Genomic DNA, 12673 nt, shown 5'->3' with positions numbered 1-12673 from the left:
TCGTCATTTGAAAATGAATCCCTTAAGGGAATTACTTAAATTGTCAGCCAAGTTGTTTACGCAGGGAAGCCTATTATTGCTGTTGGTAGTTTGTCATTTAAACAGCACGAATTTACAAAATTATCTGTTATCGTTCAGAGTTCAACGCAGTTATCAGACATTAGCCGACATAATTGCGATTTATTGGACGAGTCTTCTTGCATGCTGTCGAAACTGGCTCCGATTGCTGTCTGTTTAAATGCAGTTTATTTCTGGGCTCTGAAAAACGAGTTTGCTTGGTATTGGTTCCCAGGTTTAAGGCCACAAAAATGCCGTGGTCTTTGTCCCGTTACTCCAGTGTATTCTACAATTAAGTGTTTGTCAAATCAATGCACAGATATTGTTTTAAATTTAAGACTAAATATTAGATTGAAAAAAGTTGTTTTGTCGCTTAATGAAGATGGAATTGTGGAATGGGTGCGGGGGGTTAGAGAAAAAACGCGTCGAAAGGAGAGCAAGTGGGAGAGTACGTGACGTTTTCCTATCACTGCCATACGTGGCGCTATTTTCCTTGGCACAGTACTGCAGATGAATCGGCATTGATTCCGCTGTGCGAAATGAACACCTGTCATGGCTACATGCTGAGGACGTATAGCTGTTAGCTTTACCTTATTCTCAGGTTAATTTTATCGCTTGAAAAATCCTTAAAAACGGTTGTGGTGATATGATGGGTTGATAGGGGCTGTTTTACAGCGCTTTCAAAAAAAACTCAATGTCCCGTCCTCATATAGATCAGCGTTGGCTACTGAGATCTAAATGATGAAATGTGTCAATACTTTAAACAACACAACTGAATATTAGAAAACAAGCTGTGTTTAAATAATGTCAAAATTAAAGTGGTATTGAGTCATTTTAAATGCTGCAGTAATGTGTGTGCGATTGGCCTAAAAATATATCTGGGCCCAGATTTAATGCCCTTGGGACAGGAAATCCATGCGCAGAACAGCGACACAGGAGGATGATCTATTCCACTCGAGGCGAATTCTTCGACAGTGCTTATGCTATATGCTTGAAAGTCAATGCTATGCAAGCTGCGCTACAGTATTGTAATCAAGGTGGTATTTTAGCAATAGGCCATGCAAGCTGTGGAAAGCACTGCGTCTGATATGCAGTCAAAAAAGCTGAATGCATTTTCTTTTTTAAAAACAAAATAAAAAAATGCCTTTTATGGTAACTGAAACCACACATTTAAACGATCATCTCTTTTCACCGGAGGGATTAGAAATGAGATTACGTGGGCCATAGGGAAATTGCTCTCTGGAATGAGAAAGTGCTCCATTAAGTAATTGACTGTAATGATTTCATGTTCTGATTGATGGCCGTTTCAGCGGTCCGTGGGGAATCAACTTAGCCGCCGAGCTTGATTCCGCCTGAGAGCTAGTGTGGAGTGAGTCGCATGTAGTGTAATGGGTGACGCCCGTAGTTCATCACCGCAGTAGGTTTCGAATTAACGTGACCTTCAGACTGAGGAATATGCGCCAGTCCTCGCTTCCTTAAATTGAATTGGGTATCACTACGAACAGGCGGGTTTTGTTTTTTATTACTGCTGAGAGAGCGCCGTCAAAATGATGGGACTTGAGGCAATAAGAGGCAGATTTGCAGCTGCAAATCTTTGGGTGTGAAGGGTTTTCCCTCAAAAGGTGAGGGGGCGTGTCTACACGGACTACAGAAGCAACGTCTACAATATAAACAATACGAATCTAGGTAGAACATTGTTTTATTTAAGATAGGCTATTTACAGAATTTATAGAAAAGAAATAGCCAATTTACCAGCTTTTGTTAATTTCCTGTAAAATCACATTTGAATTAAGGACGAAATTATGTAATATTAAAATAATTATTGCCTTCATTTTTAACATTAGACAGTAAAACTTGGAGCCGAATGATATGTCAAGCAGTCTTACAGGGTCGTTGTTTTTGGAATTTAGATATTATGTCTATCGAAAAAAGTAGCATTGCCTATAGCGTCTGAAGCTAATGGTGCTGCTACGTTACTACTTTGTCATCACGATTTTAATACAAGAAGAGTTTGAGGCGGCGCTTCTCGGTTGGGGAGGGTCATCTTCTGAATTGGGCGTGTGGTAGTCAATTTTTTTCTCCATTTCGGGCTGTAGTCCAACAGCTGCAGTTCCCTTCTGTGTGCTGCGTCGCTGACAGAAAGCCGCATTTGCTTACGGTGTTATAGTTCTTGTCTTTGCACCCGAGTTAAATAGTGTATTTAACTTAACACTGCAACACAAAAAGCAGAAGGACAGCGGACGACTTATCTGGAAATCAAGGTAATTGCCGCCTATCGACACAACTCACTCTCCCCTTTCGTTTTGCCGTGTGGTTTTGCACAGTGAAATGAACCAGGGGGCTGTATCAATCGCGTATTGGCTACACTGCCAGGGGGGCTCACGTCGATGTGAAGTTTATAGGTCGCTGAAGTGTCAGTTTAACTTGGTGGCTCGCTAAATCTTCAGTGACGGGGCATTCTGACTTTTCCAACCCGAGAAAGCTCTCGCCCTTTTCTCCCAGTCCTCTGGTTTTGCTTCTGTTTTCTCTTGAAGCTTACTCATTGACGAAGGGGTTTCGTTGTCATTAGGCAATTTAGAGTTAAGAATTTCACTTGCTGATTCACTTAGTTACCCAACGGGACACAAAAATTATAACGATTGCTTCAAGTTTATTTTACACAATGCCGTTTAAACAGAGAAGCGTGCAGCGCAAAAAAAAGACATATATATGTTGACCATTCAACGATTTGTGGAGAGTCTTCAGATTAGGAGTGCTGGCTGTTTGTTGGATAAATGCAATGCAGATATAATCAACTTGACATCTTACAGGTGCCGGACACTTTGAAGCATGTTTACTTTGCAGGCTTTTTCGACCAGCCGCTTTCATGGCGCTGTATAAGCACCTACTCATGATCATTCACAGTTGACCAATAATATTACTCAGAGCGCAGAGCACTTCAGTGTTATTTTTGTGCTGGATGTTTGACTGTTGAAGCCGGGGTCGCTTCACTCGAAGCACAAAGCAAGCACCAAACCTGCGAACTTAAATCACAACAACCGTGCCTTTGGTAACCGCGCCTTGAACGACCTGTGTACAGTAGTGCTTAAAATGACCTTTCACATTGCTAAAATGTGACAAAAGGTATATTGTGCAATGAAAATGAATAGCTCTGTGTTGTGGGAGTGTTTCGAAGAAAGTTAGCCGGGTTGGACTTCCCATCTTTTGCGTAACCCATTATCAATATCACAAGGCTTGAGAAGCCACTTACGGAACACTAACAGGCAAGTGTGACTACGCCAGGAATGTAGAACTTTTATAGTTTATTTATTTATTTTAAAACTCAGAAACTACTTTCTGTGTTACGATTGTGCATTCGGTTCCTGCACACTTTTCTGTTTCTGCACGAACCGCACTGTGGCTGAGATCATTTCTTTTGATGTAAATCATTTCATGGGAACGTGATGTGGGTTGCCTGAGGCTAAACAATGCAAAAAAAAAAAAAAAAATTCCGTTACTCTCTTTAACCGGCCCGTGTTTTCTGAACTGTCAGATGTAAAAACTGTGCGATCTGTTTGGCTGTACTCTTTTTTTTTTGGCTTGTCTGATCAAGATGGCTATTGAAGCGTGTTTGCGAGTTGCTGAACAAGCGGGTAGAAAATTGTTTTGCTTGCCTATTCTCTTTTGTGTTTGAACAAGGTTTTTACACCACAATATGCCAACAGAAAGACGCCCTTTCCTCACAAAGAACGGTTCTCTAGCCTCTGCAACGGCACGTACTCTTCCATTTGTATACCATTTTAATTTCAATTTTTTTAAAAGTCACATACTATAGGCTTTCTTCTGACCTTCAGGGTGTGATACAGGTCCAAATAGACCTATCCCTTTTCATCTATCTTTATCTCATTTCATTCTTCAACTTCAAAGCTCAAATTCATGTCTGTCAGTCTGTTCCTACTGAGGAGGCCAATTTGGGGGCTGCCCTTTTGACTTTTACCAAGGGCTGGTACAAGGTCAGTCTTTACATTTGAACTTTGACCTTGGCCTTTTTTTTGACATGAATTCAGGTCTAGCTTAGCCTCACTAGGGGAATTATGTGCCTAGAGACTTTGCCCAGATATAAAAGAGTGTGGTTTTTTTTCCACAGTTGGTGCTAAATAATACTGTGCTCTGTTGTTCTGGCTTCCTCTCCAATCAAGTTGCTAATGTTCATGGTCACCCAGCTCTCTCTGCTATAGCTGGAAACTCACACGTATGTTCCATCTACGAATGAGCTGAGTGAAGTGTGCTGAAATCCGCGGGGTCTGCTCGGACATAGCTTAGCGCTGCCCGAGCGCAATGGGGGCTGGCGAGGGCTGAAAGGGCTCGTCAGCTGTGCAGCGGTCCTGTGGTCCTTGTCTCCAAGCCCAAGGTCATTTCCAACTGAGTGCACACCTTTGTGCGACAAAAACTCAGCAGCAAATTTAAGCAAATTTCTGCTGAAGACCACAGGCAGCATTCAGAAAGTTATTGCGTGCAACACATTTAATAATATGTCTACTTGCATGGATCTAAAATGGTGGGGGGGTTTAAGATGGACCATCAGGGAAGGGCTAAGAGGGTCTAAAGAGTATAAAGTGGGCCTTCAGAATCTAAAGAAAAGCAAGTTGTTCAGTCTGAATTGGTTGGCAGAAGGAACCGATAAATGTGGGTGAGATGAGGCTAGCCTGCAGTGAACCACCCATCCATCTACTTGTAAGTTGGTGGATGGCCATACTTGCCATCCCTGTACAACAAGAACCATGAGTCTGAGCGTTAGAACACACCTGAAGGTACGCAGCATACACACAAGCTCCCACACTACGTCCACACACCTGCAGTCTGGTGTGCACAGCACCTGTCCACCTGCTTGTTACGTCAGTATCACTGCGCATATGGTACCTCAGCTAGTAATCCAACCATTAGCCTACTTTATTTAGTTTCTGACACAGAAGTTAAATGACGATCTCAAAAAGTTTTTGTGCTTTGACAGATTCCAGCATTATGCAGGTTTGGCTCATTGGCATTTGCTCTGTCATTAAATCATTTTTCATTTTCTGTCAGGAGGTGACAATATTTTCAACAATTAAGACCCCTGTTAGCCTAAATCTGTCAATTATAAAATGTAACCTTGTTCTAAAGGAATCATTTGTCATCCAATGCATTATAGAAAATTTAATGAATGAGTGACACATTGTATTTTTATGGCACTTTTCCAGACACTCAAGGTGCTTTACAGTGATAAGGGGGAACTCGCCTCAACCACCACCAATGTGGAGCGGCCACCTGGGTGATGTGTGGCAGCCATTTTGCGCCGGAACACTCGCCACACATCAGCTGCGGTGGACAGGGAGAGAAAACATTTTTAGCCAATTAAATCATGGCATGATTAAGAGGCAGGTTGAGAGAACCAGGTTACTGCAACTTAGTTTTCCCAAGAGGTCTCCCCTCCAAGCACTAACCAAACCCACACTTGCTTAGCTTCAGCCATGCAGCAAGGGCAGGGTCCATGTTGGTAAGGCATTCAATGATCTGACTGATTAAAGGTCTTTGGATGTGAATGTTTATTCATCATGGTACACCCCTATTTCTGACCTTATGAGGTCACATTGTATTATTTGAAATTAATATTCATCCTTCAGTTGACATTAAATGTGAGAGTAAGGACAATTAACTGCTCATTGCTATTCAGAGGTTGCCATTCCAGTAGGAATGAAGGTCAGCATACACAATGGGTCCCCAGGATTGATATTGAACACCCTTCTTTTAGGGCAGTAGTAACCAAACCTGTTGCAGGTGATCTACCTTCCTGTAGGCTTTCACTCCAACATTAACAAAGCACACCTCATTAAACAGCTAGAGATCTTGTTCGGCTGCTTATTAGTAGAGTCAGGTGTGCCAAGTAAGGGTTGAAATGAAAACCTACAGGATGGTAAATCTCCAGGAACAGGGTTGGTTCTGTTTTAGGGGCAGGTGTGTTGGGTAGCAGTAAAACGGAACACAAGCAAAGTGAAGCAGCTGTGTTTTTTTCCATTAGTTTTTGCTTGTGTTTAGTTTTAGACCAGGAGCCTTGTGGGACAATGTGTTTATTTTATTGGGGCCTCTGTCAGAATGAGTCCCAGCCTACACAGGCCCCCACTCCCGCCTTCCTCCGGGGAGAATCTCGTCTCTGCGATGGCATGGCCGGCCGCGCTATACCACGGACCGCCCGTGTGCCATCCAGACTTCCCATCCCCTGCACTGCCTTTGCTCTGTGGGGCTGGCTCCCTGGAGGGGAACCGGATAAGTGAGGCATCTCTAAACGGTGGAAGCCCGTGGTTAATAAGCAATCACACCGCTTTGCTCCAAAGCCCAGGTGAGTCGCGACGGCCGGGCCGTGGGGAGCAGCCTCACCGAGCGGCGCCTGAGCTGGGAAAACTGCGGGGACCGAGAGAGCGGCTTTATTTAGAGAAACCGCAGAGAAGGGGACATAATGCATGCTGGGAATTAACCTGAGCCCACAGTAGCCGGGGCCCTCCCGTAGGATTTGTCTCTATTTTCAATTAGCACCGAAACTCCTGGGATTTGAAGATAATGGGAAGGACTATTGAGGCAGGAAGAAAAGCAGCATGAAAGCATTCCTATTGGATAATCTCAGTGTGTTTGGACATACTGCACCATGGGTTCATTACTGGTCCTCCGACAGCCAGGCAAGCGAGGGCAAGACATTGAGCGAAAAGGCCTGCCAGACATGTGCCATTGTTCTATGAGCAACAGAGGCGGAGTGAGAGAGCGAGAGATAGAGATAGAGATAGAGAGAGATAGCGAGCAGGAGAAAGGAAGTGCTGCACCCGTGCAAGCGTAGGCGTGTCTGTGGGTTTTTTTTTTCTTTCTCAGAGCTCGTGCTGAACCCCCTTCAGCCAGGTCGCTGCGTGTTTTCGGCTGGTGCTCACGCCGTATGCAGGGCCGGCGCTCCCCGGCCCCCGCCCCGCCCGCTGCAATGACGCACTCGTCTGCAGGCGTCTGCGGTCCCATGCGACGAGGCGCCGCTTGCCTCTTTCTGTTCCTGCCGAACTTTCGCTCTGACTGCAGGTCTGTTTGTCGTGGGGTTGAATCCAGCGCGTGGGGCGGCTGTCTCAGCGGCGTGGGCTGCCTCAAACGCAAAGGCTGTGCCGCCTCGCCGCTAACATCGGATAGCCTGACACGCTCGAGTTGGGATATTGACTGTGTTTGTGTTTTTAGAGTCTTTTTTTGTCTTCTGTGTTTTCTAAAGAGTTTTTAGATAAAAGATAAATGGAGGCACAGTGTAGGGGGACTCAGTTTAAGAGCTGAGGTACAAGCCCTCATTTTACCTGAAGGGAACCTTAAGGAGAACGCGATGACTTTGTTGTTTGGTGTTTTGGTTTTAGTCATCATCAGGACCTTGTGTGAACTAACACGCAGTGTACTTTGTGAACTCCCCGCAGACACACACACAAACAGACATGCATAACACACACACACATACACACACACACTCTCACACATGCGTGCATGCACACACACAGCTTTGGGGCCCCGGTGTTGAAACCTGCACCTCAGCAAAATCGCAGCTCCTCTTTGTCTTTGTGTCTTGAACAGGCACACAGAAGCCTAGCGAGGCCGCTAATTCGGGGAGTGTTCCCTCGCTCCTGAGATGAGTCACGGCAGCATCTGTAGCTGGAATGTGAATCGGAGCGTGGCCTCTTTCCGAAAGGGAGGGGAACAGGGGAAGACCCATAACAGTTGGCTCCCCCTCGCCCCCCCCCCCCCCCCCCCCCCCCCCACCTCCAACTTCTCTCAGTCACCCTGGCAACGCTCTGACGGAGTTCAGTGGATAGGGGAACACTTTCCATAAAGACCACGTCCTTCTTCCTCTCCATACCGACCTGATATAATCTCTGCCCCACACAAGTTGCTGGCTAGAAGTCAGTGTCCTAAGGTTAAAAAAAAATGTAAGAACAACCAAAAAAACAATGTGTTTCCAACCACAGCCCGAAAAGCAAAGCTGACTTTCTGCAGCTGAGTATTGCAAAAGAGTTTCCTTGACAGAGCAGGCAGGTGATGGAACAGCTTGCACAAACAAGCACTGTCGCCTGAACGCTCGTCTCTAAATATAGCTCCGGCAGCGGCAATACCTGGAACAGGTACCATGCAGGCTTTGAGTATTTGCACAGAACCTCTTCCTTATTAAATGGCTTATTGTCTGAGCTGGCTGGTGTGACCGTCCCATTAACTGTTGCGATCTGATGTTCCAGAGAACTTTTAAAACCTCTTAGTTCTGCGTCCTCCTACTGACTTCATTTTGTTGGGGGAACACTGGGTACGGAGTTCGCCCCTAGTATCTGTAGAGAGACAGATCAGGCGGTCACAGTGCTGATGGGAAAGGAAGGCTGTTGGTGCAAACAAAAACCTGAGGAAGATGGCTAGGGCTCGATATGCAAAGAAGTAAATTTATTAAAATGTATTCATCAAACTTTTTTATTTAAAAAAGGAACACGGAGGAACAGTGTCAGTGTTCAGTAAGAAAGGGCCACACAAGAGGAGGGTGCATTGTACATATACTCCAGTCAAAATAAATACATGCTGTAGTCTGCCTTCTTATTACCATAATTTGTTTGTGCCCATATATAAATTCATATGGCGGGCAGAACAAAAATACTTAAGAAAGGAGAGCGCAGGTTGGGTGAGTGTTCGCACAAAGTAAGGCAGAAATCTCAGTTGGGGGTACGATTAAGAAGGGGCTTTTTCTTTGTCCCGCTGGTGAAATCAGGGCTGCGGTTGGTCGTCTTATCTCGCTCATCGCGCCTCTGAGTTTGTGAGGTACCTCGCTGCTCTGGCTCGGAGGGCAGGGTGCCAGGTCTGCAGAGCAGCGGGGACGTGGGCCAGCCCAGAGTCGGCCCACGCACAGGCTGCTGCGTGGCTTCCCCTGCTGGAACTGTGGCTCTCGGTGTGCGTCGGAGCACAGGAGCGCATCATGACGAGAACGCGCCGTGCAGACCTTCTAGGCTCTTTATTCACCTGCGGATTACAGCCCCAAATCTGGCCCTGGAGGCCAACCGTACAGCTTGTTTTCATTTCTACCTGACAGATAATTGATTGATTGACATCACTGATTGGCCATAGATCCCACTTGCCCTTTTGACCCAGGCCTAAACTCGTCCCTGATTAGAGGAGGAGAATGAGAACTGCTGCTGACCCCAAGGGCCACATTTGAGTGTCCCTGTCGTAGAGAGCATCTTGCACTGATAAATCTGGACTTCTGCACTCCATGACATGATAGTCTACAGCATTTATAGAGTTGTTTTGTGGCTGCCAGTGTCTAAAAGAAGCTTAAATGTTCTGTTTTTCTAATGAAAAAGAGAGTGCTTTCGAACAGTCTTAAGGTCATTACATATTACACATCCTCCCATGAGGTTCTGTTTTAATTTTATATAATTTCTCTCAGATTAGATGGCGAAAAATAGAGAAGTGAAAGAGGCCATCTGTGATTTTTAAATACACATTTACCTCATAATGTCCTGAGTACTTTAGTCCTAAACAGAAGAACACGAGGTACTAGAGAGAGGCTGGTGTTTGGTATTTGGTAAGTTTCCCGCTGTGTTAAAGAAGTCACTTATGGCACCGCTTTCCCATTATTTTTCATTGTCTGTACAGATTCATGTGTCCTTCCCTGTCAGGTTTTGGGTGGGATGAGCCACCACAAGAAAAAATGGGTCTAGCCATTTTTCTTTTTTTGGATTGTGAAAAGGTGCACATTTTTCTAACCTTTGTGCCAAGTTCTCCTCCCCCACATGCGTGGCTACGTAAACGACGTAGCTTAGCAACGGTACTAACCTTTGGAGGGAATTAAGCAAGGTTGGGTGGACTGTTTGTTAGCACAGCCCGAACAAGAGGTCTCGTGTCACTTGGAAAGAGTGGGAGGTTTTCGCCAGCTGCCGCGCGCACTCCCAGGCCCCGCTGGCTTTGCGTGCGCGCTATGGATTTTTCAGCTCCTGAATCGTACATCGGACCCACTTGGCTCAGAACCTTACGCGTGGAGGCGCTCGGTCTCCCGTGTCCTGGGATGCCCCCGAGCAGTTGGCGCTAGCAGGCGCTAGCAGGCGATAGCGCCGCTCCCAGGGGCGGTTGCGTTGGCCGCAGGAAATCTCCTACGTGCTCCGCCCCCTCAGTTTTCCCGCGCGAAGGCTGGTGAGCTTTAAGTGCAGCTTATGCATGAATCTTTTGATATTAGTTGAGCTTTTTAGGAACCCTGCAAGTGTGATGGAGGGTGGGAGGCGTTTGTTATCAATCATTTGTATTTGGCAACCCAGCTCCTTTTTTAGGACGACCTGCATTCCTATAGCCAGCAAATCCCTGGCTCCAGAGCACTTCAGGCACTTTTCCATTTTGGAACATGACCCCCAGAGTTTGCCCCAGTTCTTTTCACAGTCTTTGGATGGGGGCAGGGGAAACTGGGGCAAGACGAGTGTCCTCTGGGAGCCCTCCTCCCTCCTGGTGAAGAGAAACACAGTCGTAGCTAATTCCATGCACCTGGGATTAGGAGGCATGGCTTTTCCCAAACAAGGACGTCTCTTTGGCCTATCCTGGATCGTTCAGCGCTAAATCCTGCCGGTAAATCCTTGGCCGTGCCTGTAAAAATCCTGTCTGGGTCACAGATAATGTGATTGATCGGAGAGGTGGAGCGGTTCTCTACCCAAAAACCCAATGGCTGCGCCCCCCCCCCGCCTGCTGCACCTTCCCGAGTGTGTCCCCTCCAGTTAGCAGGTATCTCTATTTTCTCATATGGCACCCCAGTCCCCTGTGGAATGACTGGTGGTTGTATGCAAGCAGGTATAAAATCCTGGGGCAATTAGGTATGTTCCCACTGAGCCGGGGTGACATCAAACCAACTCCACATCTCTCTGCCTGGGTGACCCTGTGCCAGCCTGCTATGTGCTGGCTTGTGGGGCTGCTGTCCATGCCCAACACTGGCACAGTTACATCTGTGCATCATTATACTCAAAAGCAGATGGGAGCTTTATTGAGACAGGCCACCCAGTGGCCCCCTTGTGTCTTTATGTGTAATGTGAAAGCAGAGATAGGCTCACCTCAGGTGTTACTCCACCCACTGGGTGTGGATGCTGCAGTCTAAGGGAAATATCATGATCAACAACATTGGTTCACCTACCACAGCCTCAATCTGTCAGGAGCCAATAGGGAGATGGTACTGGATGCCTCTGAGGTGTCACTGTTGGCATGGTGTTCCCACGGTTCTCCCAGAACCTCCTGCCTGGAGGTCACGATGGTGTTCCACAGGCAGACAGGAATTAAAGCCACTGGAGGCTCCCATTAGGGGACAATGCATGATGTTACTGTGACACTTTTGCTTAAGAGTGGTGCCCTAACACAGAAAGGCGACTGCAGCCAAAAAGGAGAAGTTGTGGGTATGGGCTTTCCTTCACGAAAACACATACACAAACACTGCCTGTCGAGAGGTTTCCAAACACCCTTGACATTCACAAAGCAGGCTGCATGCACACTCACCAACTGCAAATGCTGATCAGCATGTACGTATAAATATATATATATATGTGTGTCTGTCTGTCCGTGTGTACATATATGGATTAATGTATTTATGCATGCACTCAGTTATTATGTACACCTATATAGTACTGGGTAGGCCCCCCTTTTGCCTCCAGAACAGCCTGTGGATTTGTGATGTGATGTGGATTCAGCAAGGTGCTGGAGATGTTCCTGAGGGATTTTGGTCCATGCTGACTCCATAGCATCACACAGTTCCTGCAGACTTTTCGGCCACACTTTTGTGCTGCAGACTCATCCTGTTCCACCTCATCATCCGAGAAGTGCTCTATTGCGGTGAGATCTGGGAACTGTGCCGGCCATTGGAGTAAACTGAGGCCACTGTCATATTCATGGGACCAGCTTGAGATGATTTGTGCTTAGTGGTGCTTGGCAGTATCTGAAAAAGGGCAGACTGTGCCAGTAAAGAGAGCCACGTGATCAGCAACAATATGCCATTTGCTGTGGCTTTAAATGATGTGCAGCTGTTATTAAGGGGCCTAATGTGTGGCAAGAAAGCATTCCGCACTCCATTACACCACCATTAGCTTGTACTGTTGGCACCAGGCAGGAGGGATCCATGGGCTCATGTTGTAAATTCTGACCACACCGTCTGCATGTCTCAGCAGAAATCTAGATTGGTCAGACTAGGTGACATTTTCCCAATCTTCAGTCATCCAGTTTTGGTCATTACGTGTCCACAGTGGAACCCGCGTGGTTTTCCACTTTGTAGTCAGCTGTTATGTGAGCTTTTGTGGGCCAGTTACACTGAACGAGTCTGCATTTACCGCATCATTCTCTGTAAATTCTGAAGACGTGCAGTGCGTGAAAATACCCAGGAGGGCAGCTGTTTCTGCGTTGCTGGAACCACCACGTCTGGCACCAACAACCATTCCACGGTCAAAATCGCTTTGATCCCACTTCTTGCCCATTTCAAACTACAACTAAGCCTCTTCACCATGCCTGCATGCTTTGTGTATTGAGCTGCAGCCACGTGATTCGCTGTTTGAAGGAGCAGGCTATTTGCATTAATGAGCGGTTGTACCAAATACCCAAAAGT

General features: G+C 46.4%; 1 protein-coding gene across 3 annotated transcripts in view; it reads left to right on the top strand.

Moving 5' to 3' along the window:
* Positions 1–2100: 2100 nt before the first annotated feature.
* dgkaa (diacylglycerol kinase, alpha a) overlaps positions 2101–12673 on the top strand; it is a 34524-nt gene continuing 23951 nt past the window's right edge. For 2 of the 3 annotated variants that reach the window (XM_035381091.1, XM_035381089.1), the window contains exon 1: positions 2103–2318. The gene's annotated coding sequence lies outside the window, so the exon portion shown is untranslated. Of the gene's footprint in view, positions 2319–12673 lie in introns of all 3 variants that reach the window. The other variant, XM_035381090.1, reaches the window with a different exon arrangement.

Source organism: Anguilla anguilla, chromosome 11, assembly GCF_013347855.1.
Source record: "Anguilla anguilla isolate fAngAng1 chromosome 11, fAngAng1.pri, whole genome shotgun sequence".
NCBI classification, from domain to species: domain Eukaryota; kingdom Metazoa; phylum Chordata; class Actinopteri; order Anguilliformes; family Anguillidae; genus Anguilla; species Anguilla anguilla.
The sequence above is the reverse complement of the archived record's forward strand: the minus strand, read 5'-3'. Positions and strand labels throughout refer to the sequence as shown.